The 12859-nt window shown below is 46.1% G+C and overlaps 1 long non-coding RNA gene across 1 annotated transcript in view; it reads left to right on the forward strand.

Annotated features, from left to right (window-relative positions):
• Positions 1-12575, forward strand: part of LOC115469356 — a 51591-nt gene extending 39016 nt beyond the window's left edge. The window contains exon 3 of the long non-coding RNA XR_003941998.1: positions 11785-12575. This is a non-coding gene — a long non-coding RNA (uncharacterized LOC115469356). The remainder of the gene's footprint in view (positions 1-11784) is intronic.
• The last annotated feature ends 284 nt before the right edge of the window (positions 12576-12859 follow it).

Here is a 12859-nt window from a genome sequence, read left to right on the forward strand (position 1 = left end):
CCAGGAAGAGAGATGGAGGTGCTAGGTAGTAATTCTAAAATGTCAGTAATGTCAACATAGCTTAAGTTAATTAAATGTTGTTTTAATAGTAATACATAAGTATGATGACTAAATAAGTATATAAAATTTCTTATTGAAATTCAAAGCAGTTGCTGAGGAAACTGCAAAAACTTCTTTTTTTTTTTTTTTTTTTGCCTCACCCTGTATGCATTTAAATGAAAAAGGTTTTCAGTCTGATGTTTTCCAAAAGGTCGAGCCTTTTTGATGTCCCCCAAATACTATGCCAAAAACCCTATACTATCTTTCTTTTATCACCTAGGGCTACAAATGTCCTCTCTCAAAGTACATCTTAGAACTCTTAGCCTATTGTGTTAAATATTTTAGGTCTTTTTACCACCTTTCCAAATTTTCATATACCAGTTACCCATAATTTGTAGAGATAAAAGACTGAGGCTGCCGCTTATGAGAAAAGTAATTTATTTACTTACCAAGTACAATTAATATTTTCTCATGGGAGTATAGAACTACTGCATACATATGCTTTCTGTATCTATCACTCCAACATACTGAACTGAAACAGCTATTTTTATACACTTGTATTTAGCAATGATTTACAAGGCTTCAGCAAGTTATCTTACTTGGGATCATCTGGTCTTCTTTCAAAACTATCTGGTTTCCCTCACCTGCTAGACCACATTCTTATGTTTGTATATGCTTCCTCCTTTCCCAGGCCTGTTTGCCCATAAGGATATCAGATCAGATCATAAGTTTCTGGGCCGCACAATTTATGGCCTTTGCCCTTTGACTCTACTCCAGGGTGCATAACTGTGTTTATTATCTACAATCATGTCCTCCTAGACAGAGCCCTAGCTATCCATTGTCTAGTGGTTTCCAGATTTATAAAAGGGCTTTTCCATACAGAAGCCTCCTGTGCCATGGGACCTCAGTGTCATCCTTATGTCTCTCATGAATGCACCATCTGAACCCATAGAATCTTCATCTCTCAAGAATCTAACCTATATTCTTTCTAATAGCAGTTACTTCTGTAACATTGGGAGAAATTCAACATAGTAGCTTTATGAATTTATCCCTTCTGTTCCCATGTTTTTTTTTTTTTTTGGGGGGGGGGGGGGGGTTGTACCTGTATGCCTATTCCTATGCAGACTTTTTTCTGTTTTAGGTGTCCAGCCAATGAGAGCAGACTGCCTGCAAATTCTGGCAGCATTTTGTTCCAATTTTTTTAAGCAATTCTGGCACCGTAGGTTGCCATTTCGGTGAACTTTTGTTTCCTTCACCTGCTTGGAAACTCAGACTTCTGGCACCAGAAGCTTCCAGAGATTTAGGGAAGTCAATGGAAGTGAATGAGGGGTATAGTTTTTGAGGGATGATCCTGGTGGTAGCAGTGAACTCCCCCCCCCCCCCCCCCCAATTCTGTTTTGCCCACCAAAATTGTCTTTGGTCATCTCACTCCTCTGACCATTCATCTCATAGGGAGAGCCCCTAGTTTTCCTGCCTTGCCTGTACCAGTATCCTGAACTGCAAGGAATCAGTCTGCCTATACCCCCATTGGAAGGCATTACAGGCATTTGTCTTGAACAAGGATTCAGTTCAGGAACTTCTGGTACCAGAATCAGAACTGGAAAAGTTTCTGATTGACACTGTATGATGGTATGGGGAACCACTGCACCCCAAAAGGATCCAGGTAGAGGACAGAGAGATTGAAACAATGTATACCATCCAAGCTACAACCCAGTACCAGCTAAGGGACTGGTTACATCTCAGGCACAGGGGAAAATCATTTAACTTGTCCAGCAAACCATGTGCAGGTTGCAGAGCTTTAATGCCCGACTGCTGTGAACTGTCATCAAGCTAGCTGCTAGTTTTCCATCAAGGTATTAATTATTGAACTTTAACATCTGTAAAGAGGGGAACAATAATTAACATCTTTAATATATTTTTCTGTACTGGAGAGAAGCAGAGGACTGATGTATTTAAGTTTGTCACCTGTATATGAATTGTTAAGCTACTTTTTTTGTCTCATCAATTGGAACGAGTCCTAGATCTTCAATGCCGGTGCCTGGACATGGCCCAGCATTGAATATCTGGAGCTAATTTAGCTCACTAAGATGTTGCCAAAAGAGATGAATATTTATTTATTATTTATTTACTAGTAAAAAAGGCCCGTTTCTGACACAAATGAAACGGGCGCTAGCAAGGTTTTCCTCGGAGTGTGTATGTTTGAGAGAGAGAGAGAGAGTGTGTGTGTGTGAGAGATGGAGTGTGTGTGTCAGAGAGAGAATGAGACAGAGACAGAGTGTGTATGTGTTTGTGTGAGAGACAGAGTGTCTGTGTGTGTGTGTATGACAGAGAGATAGAGTGTGATAGAGAGAGAGTGTGTCAGAGAGTGTATGTGAGAGACAGTGAGTGTGTGCCCCCACCCCCCTCTCGCAGGGCAGGGGGGCCCCACCCCCACCTCTCTGGTCTTGACTCCCTCCCCACCTCCCTCTCCCCTGCCCCCCCCTTCTCCAGCCATCCATGTCCAGCGACTGTCCTCTCCCACTGCCCCCCTGCAGCCACCCATGTCCAGCAGCCCTCCCCTCCTGCCCCTCCTCCAGCCACCCAATGTCCAGCGACCCTCCCCTCCCCCTCCCTAGCGCATCAAACCCCCTCGTCACCCACAGCTGCCACTGGTAACACTGTCCGGCCACTGCTGCTTCTCCTGTTGAGCAGCAGCAGCCGCTACAAAAAGAAAAAAAAACATAAATGATTTTAAACATCAAGCGCGGCACTGTAGACAGCCATCAGGCATTGGCTGTTGGCTCTGCAGCCGCTCCTCCTCTCGCCTCTCACGTCGCTGCGCTCCTCCGGGGTCTTACTCCAGGGGCAGTGACGTGGAGGCGAGAGGAGGAACGGCTGCAGAGCCGACAGCCAATACCTGATGGCTGTCTACTGTGCCGCGCTTGATGTTTAAAATCATTTATGGGTTTTTTTCTTTTTGTAGCGGCCGCTGCTGCTCAACAGGAGACGCAGCAGTGGCCGGACAGCGTTACCAGTGGCAGCTGCGGGTGGTGAGGGGGTTGACGTGCCCGGGGGGGGAGGTGTTGATGTGCTTCGGGGGGGGGGGGGGGGACTTGGGTGATGCGCCGGGGAGGGGGGGTTGCTGCACTGAGGGGGGTGGTGGGAGGGTCGTCGGCAGGGGGGGGTGCAAAGTTGTTGGTGGTGGCAGCGGCGGGGGAGGGGGGTCGTCAATGGCAGGGGGGGTCGGCAGCTTTCATTGAGTGCTGGTGGGTTGGCTGGAGCGAGAGTAAGAGGGGTGCTGTGAGTGGCTGAGTGACGTATTGTGCGGGGTGCTGGGCTGAGGGCGGCTGTGAGGTTATGAACATTACAGGGCTTCAAGGCTTCACTGGCATGGAGGCAGCTTCAGAACATTGGAGTTGCGAATTATGTGTGGGTGGGGGGGTCTGTGACTGGTACTGAGAGCCTACGAACACTACAGGGCTTCACTGCCACGGAGTGAGCTTCAGAACGTTGGAGGTGGGAATTATTTATATAGATTAGGATTTATTTACCGCCTTTTTGAAGGAATTCACTCAAGGCGGTGTACAGTAAGAATAGATCAAACATGAGCAGTAAAAATATTTGAATAACAATACAAAGTATGCATGGTATACTACTTATAAGCTGGGCTGGATAACGTCAAGATTGGGCACTGTAGTAAGTCGTTTTCAAGTGTAAGGAAGACAGAATCAGTTGCAGAAAATATCCTGCTCGGTACATTGTGAAGCTGTATTTCCGAGGTCAGGAGTCATTGGTTTTTCTCCTAAATGGGATGACTTAAGAGACCTGGCCTCTGAAAGATTTTGATAGCAAATATAGGACCAGTGATAACAACTACTTTCAGCTTGAGTGCATGTATGAAAATATTATGCAAATGAGTTCTGAATAGAACAGTCAAGCTGGGAAGTTTTGAGGTCCTCTTAATAAAATTAAGAACTAACAATTGTGATTAACAAGCAGCGGTGGATGTTTAAAGCAGAATAGTTTGAATACCACGTGGTAAACAGTAGAAGGATTAGAACAGAAAACCAGTGGTCCCTATTTAGAGCATTTTTGTAGTTTAACACATGGTATACTACTTGCAATGACAACACTTTGAGGTGTATTTTCAAAGCACTTAGACTTACAAAGTTCTATAGGTTACTATGGAACTTTGCAAGTCTAAGGTGCTTTGAAAATACTCCTCAAATATGTACTAGAACATTATAATTGGTAGTGAAGGGTAAGGCAAAATTATAACATATAGATGAGTAAGAATGTAGGAAGAATTAGAAAGTAAGGTGATTGATTTGAAGAAAGTTGCACGTGAGGTCAGAGAGATGGTTAAATATTATCTCAGCTAGGGTAGGAGTGGATAAACATGTCCCGTTGCAGTATGTGCAGCCCGAGTCAATCCTTGTGTGTGTGAGTGAGACTAACAAGTTAGTTACTTCTTCCATTCCATAGGAATGCAAATCCAAATGCAATGTTTTAGGAAGCATTAGGATTACCACATTTGATGTAGGAGCTATCTGTTTGAAACCCCATCTTCTGGGCCTGGGAAGTATGAATATAATTCATAATAGAAATTTGTAGTGCAATTCTTGAAGCTGAATGTTCTCTGCCAACTGTGACACAGATTTCAAGCTGTGGAGAAATTTGTTGATACCTTGATATCCAAAATCCGTAATCCAAAGTGCCACTACTTTGCAGAGAGGATACAAGCCCCTGGGTTTTAATAAAGCAGCATAATGATGGCGCAAAAGCCCTTTAGTCATTGCTGGAATAGGGCAAGCATCATCAAAATCAGAATCTTCAAAAACTGCTCGAGACGTCCTGAGTAGCTGGGAGGCAGTGACGGAGCTGCCAATATTGAAACCAATGCTGTAATGGAAGATCATAGGTGTGGCAAATTTCACCATGAGAGAAGAGGACAGAACCATGATTCCATAGCGTCCCCTCAGATCAATCCAGAGACTTGTGGGTTATGTCCCTCCTCTAGCAGGTTAGATAGAGAGAACTCAGAAGTTTGCCTCAACTGAGCATGTGCAGCCACTCAAACTTCAGTATTCTCTCTATCTAGCAGGTAGAAGGGAGCATAACAGTGCAGATCTGTTGATAAGACTCCTATCCCGTTCCTTCGGGGTGTGTTGAGGTCTTTCTGGGGTTGAGGTGCTGGTGCACATTTTGGGGATACACCTGGTGGTGCCAGGTCCCTACCCTTCTCCCCCTGGCAGCCTGAAGAAGTATCAGGAGGTGGCTATTTAGTCTCCTGCCTCTTTAAAGAAAAACAAAATACGAAGTGAGAGATTTTATTCTCGTCAGAACTTCCCTACAGCGTTGTTTCTGTCTGGTGCTGCAGCCTTCAGTTCGGCTAGTGTGGAATGTGAGCAGGTTCAGGGGGAACTGAGGTAAGGCTTTGGGAGCGATGTCAGTACCGTCGGAATCAGTAAAATGCTGCTCGAACTGCGAAGCGCGAAGGTCAGCGTCGGGATCCTGTGAAGTGTGTTCCGGGGCTGTAGGGAAGTCTGGGTCGGAAAAGGAGGACCGCAGCTTGGGCGCTGAGTCGATGGAGGGCTCGGAAGCGGTTATGGTGGGAAAAGTACCTCCGCCAGCGCCATTTTTGCTATGAGGCCTTCTGTACAGGACAATGCGTTAGCGGTTTCTCCAGGTGTAGCGCCAACTGAAACTGGGAAGATTTTGAGCCCGGAACCAGCGGTTATGGGGGGCTTTTCTCCCGAATTTGTGCTTTTGTTGCACAAGGCGTTTTTGCTCCGTTCCGAGAGTGCGTGCCAGCTGGCGGCCATTTTAGAAGGGCCAGTGTCCTTGTGCATTGAGTTTTCTCAAAAACCTTCAAAACGAGCCTGCTTACTGTTGGAAGAGATTGCGGGTGAGGGGGATGGCTGTCTTGATTCGGGCCCCTCAGATTTCGAGGGGGATCCGGGGTCAGGAGATTCTGGCCCTGAGGCCATTGAGGAAGGTGAACTGCCCGCGGGGGAGGGGGGTGACCCCACCGCGGCGCGATTGTTCAGAAAGGAGGAGCTTTACGGCCTTATAGGGCAGGCATTGCAAGTATTAAACTTGACAGCTCCAGAACCCTTGATTCGGGTGGCGGTGAGTACGTCCATAATGTTGGGCACTAGAGCCCTGCCTAGGTCCTTTTATATTCATGAAGCTATGCAGGTACTCATTTGGGCGCAATGGGATTTCCCAGAGGCTGGTCTCCGAGTGGCTCGGGCAATGGGTAAGCTTTGCCCACTCCGTCAGGAGGATTTGGAATCCTTACGGTTGCCAGTAGTGGACTCGTTAATTTCGGCGGTGGCTAAAAAGACTGCTCTACCGGTAGAGGGTGGAGCGGCGTTCAGAGATCCGCAGGAGAAAAAACTTGAGGCAGCGGTTAAGTCGTCTTCTGAAGTGGCTGCTTTATGTTTGCAGGCCTTAGTGTGCGGGTCGTATGCGGCTAGGGCGTGCCTTTCTTGGATATAAAAGGCAACGTCTGCGGATGGTCTGATCGGAGTTCTTCCAAGTCTAGAATCAAGGTTGGCATATTTAGCTGATCTGTTATATGATGTTCTACGAGCCTCTGCGAAAGGAGTATCCTTGGCAGTTTTGGCTAGGCGTTGGATTTGGTTACGACATTGGGCAGCTGATTTGCCTTCTAAGTCTTGGTTGGCCCGTTTACCTTTTAGGGGCAGGCTACTGTTTGGTCAGGAATTGGAGCAGATTGTTAAAGATCTTGGAGAGTCCAAAGGCTGTTTGCCAGAGGATAGGTCTAAGTCACAGACAGAAATGTTTCGCCCACGGTTTAAGGAAGCGAAGAAGTATAGGCCTGGCAGAGTGAGCAATTTTCCTAAATCTCGATTTTCTCAGAAACAGCAGCAGCCCTTTCGTCCAGATCGCAGAATCCAGCCTCAGGCTTCCCGAGGTCAGTCGAGAGCCAGAAGGTCACAATGATGGGGCCCTGGTCCAGTCCTCTCCGCCAATAGGGGGACGGCTGTCTCTGTTTGGGGAGGAATGGGCCAGGGTGACTACAGACGTGTGGGTGCTGGATGTCATACGAGAGGGGTACAAACTAGAGTTCGCTCGCACTTTGGGAGACAGTTTCCTTGAATCTCCCTGCAAGTCTGCAATAAAGTGTGCGGCAGTAAAGGCTACTTTAGCAGAATTATTGCGCCTAAAGGCGGTGGTACCCGTGCCGGTGGACGAAGTAGGTCAAGGTCGATACTCGATTTATTTTGTTGTACCAAAGAAAGAAGGAACCTTCCGTCCAGTGTTAGACCTCAAAGAGGTCAACAAGGCTCTGGCAGTGCGTCACTTTCGAATGGAAACACTTCGTTCGGTATTAGCGGCGGTGCAACCTGGAGAATTTTTAACGTCACTAAATTTAAAAGACGCTTACTTGCACATTCCAATTTGGGGCCCTCATCAGAGATTTCTGTGGTTTGCGGTGTTGGGACAACATTTCCAGTTCAAGGCAATGCCATTCGGGCTGGCCACGGCCCCTCGCACCTTTTCAAAGGTAATGGTAGTAGTAGCGGTTGCTCTCCATGCCAGAGGTCTTCAGGTGCACCCTTATCTCGATGATTGGTTGATTCAAGCTCCTTCTTACACAGAGAGTGTACAGGCAACTCGAGAGGTAATCCTTCTTCTGCAGTCTCTGGGCTAGGTGATAAATTTTTAAAAGAGTCATCTCGTTCCAAGTCAGACATTAGAGTACTTGGGAGTTCATTTGGATACCGGTCGAGGCAGGGTTTTTCTACCGAATCAGAGACAGTTGAAATTGACAGAACAAACTTCACTCCTTCTTCAGCAGCAGGCCCCAACGGCCTGGGATTATGTTCAAGTACTGGGATCTATGGCAGCAACTCTAGAGGTTGTTCCTTGGGCTTGGAGTCACATGCGTCCTTTGCAGTGGCATGTTCTCAGTCTTTGGTCTCCCCTGTCAGAGGATTATTCAATCCGGATTCCCGGGTCTCCACAGGCTCACTTTGCTCTTCGATGGAGGCTCAGGTCGGAGAATTTGCTTCGGGGCATGCCCCTAGCTACGCCAGAGTGGCGATTGGTGACGACGGATGCCAGTCTGTCAGGCTGGGGAGCTCACTGTCTCGGGCATGCGGCTCAAGGGTTTTGGTCACAGGCGGAAGCAAGGTTACAGATCAATCTTCTGGAACTTCGAGCGGTTCGGTTGGCTCTGGTAGCATTCGAGAAGCTTCTTAGAGGTCTTCCAGTCCGAGTACACTGTGACAATGCGACAGCAGTGGCATATGTCAATCGTCAAGGAGGGACGCGAAGTGCTGCTTTGGCAAAGGAAGCAGCGATACTTTGTCGTTGGGCGGAGAGTCGTCTGCCGCTGTTGTCGGCTACTCATATTGCAGGAGTACTGAATGTGCAGGCAGATTTTCTCAGTCGGAATCGGCTGGAAGCCAGCGAGTGGGAACTCGCTCCGTCAGCCTTCCAACAGATTGTAGACCGTTGGGGAGTTCCAGTGATAGATCTGATGGCTCGCACGTCCAATGCCAAAGTGGCTCAATTTTTCAGCAGAGGCAGAGAGGTCGGGTCCGAGGGCATAGATGCTCTTCTTCAGCCGTGGTCGACGGAACTCCTGTATGTTTTTCCCCCGTGGCCGATGATAGGTCGTATGGTGGCCAGGATATCTCAGCATCCGGGGCGGGTGTTTCTGATTGCTCCAGATTGGCCCCGGCGTCCATGGTATGCGGATCTCATTCGGTTGCTGATAGACAAACCATTCCGTTTGTCCCATCTACCGGAACCTCTGATCCAGGGCCCGGTGGTAATGCAAGATCTCGTTCCATTTGCGATTACGGCCTGGCTATTGAGAGGTCGCGTTTGAGACGTAAGGGTTACCCAGAGACAGTCATACGGACGATGTTGCAGGCTCGAAAACGTTCTACATCTACCGCGTATGCCAGAGTATGGAGGACTTTTGTGTCTTGGTTTTCCGAGGCGGGACTTTCTGCACAATCCGCTTCTCTGGGGTCTATTTTGGCTTTTTTGCAACAGGGAATGGATAAGGAATTGTCGTTGAGCACATTAAAAGTCCAAGTGGCGGCTTTGGCATGCTTTCGGGGGAGATTAGGGAAACACTCCTTGGCCTCTCACCCAGATATAGTGCGTTTTCTCCGTGGGGTAGGACATATGAGACCTCCTAGAGATCCGGTGATCCCTGCCTGGAATTTGAATTTGGTACTCAGAGAGTTACGGCGGCCGCCGTTTGAGCCTTTGGCTAAATCTTCTCTAAAAGATCTCACTTTGAAAACAGTTTTTCTGGTAGCTATGGCTTCAGCTCGACGGGTGTCGGAGATTCAGGCACTTTCGTGTAGAGATCCCTTTCTCCGTTTTTCAGAAGCGGGAGTATCGGTTAGGACGGTACCATCCTTTGTTCCTAAGGTAGTTTCGCGGTTTCATGTTAACCAGGAAGTGGTGTTACCTTCTTTCAGGCGCGAAGATTATCCTGATTCATATCGGGAACTCCATTGTTTGGATGTTCGGAGAGTACTGCTGCGCTACCTGGAGGCGACTAATCCGTTTCGGAAGTCAGACCACCTATTTGTTCTGTCTGCGGGTAGTAGAAAGGGGAACATGGCTTCTAAGGCTACAATTGCTAGATGGCTTAAGGAGGCGATTGAGTCGGCGTACCTTATAATGGGGAAGATTTCACCTCTTAACATTAAAGCACATTCCACACGAGCTCAGGCGGCATCGTTTGCGGAATCCAGTATGGTGCTGTTAGAAGACATTTGTAAAGCGGCAACTTGGTCATCAGTGCATACATTTGCAAAGCACTACCGTATTGATGTGGGCGCGTGACGGGAAGCGACTTTCGGGGCGTCGGTTTTGGCGGCCGGATTGCTACGGTCCCACCCTTGATGAGGATTGCTTGGGTACATCCCACAAGTCTCTGGATTGATCTGAGGGGACGCTATAGAAGGTAAAATTATGTCTTACCTGATCATTTTCTTTCCATTAGTCCCTCAGATCAATCCAGAGCCCCTCCCTGGGATTAGTTCTCGCGCTATCGGAATCTGTACACTTCAGTCATTTTGTTCACGTTCCTGTTATTACTTGAACTGTTATAGGTTTAGTGTAAGTTGGAATGTGTTTATTCTATTTCATAGCAGCTCGGAGGATTCTCCCTACTTTGGCTGCTCTTGTAGAGGCAGGAGACTAGTTTATGGTTTAATTTCCTACTGCTTTTGTATCATATACTGAAGTTTGAGTGGCTGCACATGCTCAGTTGAGGCAAACTTCTGAGTTCTCTCTATCTAACCTGCTAGAGGAGGGACATAACCCACAAGTCTCTGGATTGATATGAGGGACTAATGGAAAGAAAATTATCAGGTAAGACATAATTTTACCTTACCCTCCTTATCCACCATGTGCTGTAGTCTTGTCACATCTCTTCAGGACCAGTCTGCAAGAAAGACATCCAATTGGCCAGGTAAGAAATCAGTGTTGCCCTTAAGGGGCAAGTATCAAAACCAGGCCCAATGCAAGGTTAATATGTGCTTTCTTAATGGTGGAGAGATAACTTGAGTCTAGGCATGTATCAAGTAAGCTGGAAACAAGGCTGCACAAAACTGGCTCTAATAATCAATGTCACAAATAAAGGAAGTATGAAAAATCCAGTCTCTCGCTTTCTGCATATGACAAGCAATGTTGTAAGTTGCTAAGTTCAGTAAACCCAAACCTCCCTCTCTGCAAGACAGGGAAGTTGACCCAAGGAGGCCCAGGGACGCTTTTGATTCCACAAGAACTGGGAAGATGACCATTCCAGTGATGCAAATCCTTATGGTGTAGAATCAGTGGCAAATGCTGGAGAACATACAGTCATTTTGGTAGGAAAATTGTTTTTAATAAATTAATTCTACCCCTTAGAACCAATGTGCACAGTTTCCCTGTCTCCTCCAAAAGGGGTGAAATATTGCTGTAGTGTCTTGATTTCTATCTTAAAATAATGGAATCTATCAGAAACTCTATGAAGTTGTTCATCACCTTCAACTTGAACAGACAAAATTTTACAATGGCAAAGTAGACCCTACTAGATAATTGTCTAGCAGCCTATATCCAATTCTTTTTGAAGCAGTACAATCAAACCTCTTCAAATCAGAGCCATTGTGACAACTCTCTTGAAGTCTGCTTCTCTGGACAACTGCAAAGCTGCTACCTGATCCTCATACCTTCCCTGTGCACTACTTCTTGGACCAATACGAAGTCAGAGACAGTGCATTCAGTCAAGCAATTCTGACCAACCTGCTTTGTGATATATGTAACTCTCATTTTGTCATCCAATGGGGGGCTGCTCCCCAACCATAGACATCTATACAATTGGATGACCCTGAATTTGGGAGTCACTCATGTGCTTGATTGTATCCTGCTTGTTGACTGTGAAAATAAGATTGTAACAGATGTTTTCTGTAGACAGCAGGTTTAATCAGGCACACAAACCCTTCTACTTCCCCAAAAGTTAGTTCACTCCTTGAGTTATGGAGCTAACTTAGGGGACTACGGAGACTGCTGCATATGCTCAGAACTTTACACTAATTTTGAGCTCTGGAAGAGCTGTTCCATCCTAGGGTCTTGTGATATCATCATCCATTTCAGTGCTTGATTAATCCTGTTGCCTACAGAGACACCTATCACAGGTAATCAAACTTTGCTTTATTAACTTTTGAAGAGTTTAAATAAAAATGGAATTTTCCTAATTTTTACTTCTATTAATTTCTCCAGGCAAAATATTATATCACATCTTTGGATGCCAGGAATGTTGAACATTAAAAGAACATTTTGGGAAACCATTAATAAGTAAAAATTGAATTATCACAGATGTGAAGATACTCTCCTGACTACATTAACTGGCATGAGCAATGGATTTAAACATATGATAACATGTGATAACATCATTTGAGGATAGATATACAATGGTAACAAATGCTAATTCAGTATAGTTTAAAGTGTTGCAAAGGAAAAGGAGTATACAATGAATGTGTGAGATGATGTTTGAATTAAAAGCATCTTTTCAGCTTAGCATTTCCTAATTTAAGTTACGTTTCTATTTTTAGTGGGAATTAATTGTTAAATAATTAACATTTTCCATATTTTACATGCAGTATTTTGTTATATTTTTAAATTTTGCAACTACTATTTTGGCTGATGTGAAGATTTGTTTGTATTGAATTATTGTTTAAATGTCATTTGTCATAGGCAATATGCTTAATAAAATCTAAATAAAACTTATATGGATACACTAGTACATTTGTTTACAGAATGCAATAAGCTGGAGAAGAATAACAGCCAATATAGTAAAAATCAGGGCCAGCCTTGATTTTCTCTGATGCCCTAGCCTTCAGCCATTCCCTCCCCCACCCCCACCCCAGTCCCTCATAATCCAGCATCTCCCCTTCCCTTCCTACTTCTTTTAGTTGGCCAGCATCACCCCTTCCCTTATCCCCTCCCACAACATCTTTTCTTCCCCTTTCTAACCACTCTTTCACCAAGGTGTTCATCTTCCCCTCCCCCCCAGGTGGCCACAATCTTCCCTTTCCCTCCCCCTCCTCCAAAGTTGCCAGCAAGGCATCTCCCCTTCCCTATCCCCACAGGTGGCCAACATGTCATCTCCCCTTCCCTCCTTCCCCCCCCCCCCAGTTTTTCATCTCCTATTCCCTAACTCCCCAGGGGTTCAGTATCTCGTCTCTTCTTATCCCCCCTCATGTCCAGCATCTCCTCCCTCCTTCCCAGCCCTCTTTCCAATGTTCATAATCTCCCACCTTCTTCCCTTCCTCTTGCAAGCCTGCATCCACCACTA

Source organism: Microcaecilia unicolor, chromosome 4, assembly GCF_901765095.1.
Source record: "Microcaecilia unicolor chromosome 4, aMicUni1.1, whole genome shotgun sequence".
In the NCBI taxonomy this organism is placed as follows: domain Eukaryota; kingdom Metazoa; phylum Chordata; class Amphibia; order Gymnophiona; family Siphonopidae; genus Microcaecilia; species Microcaecilia unicolor.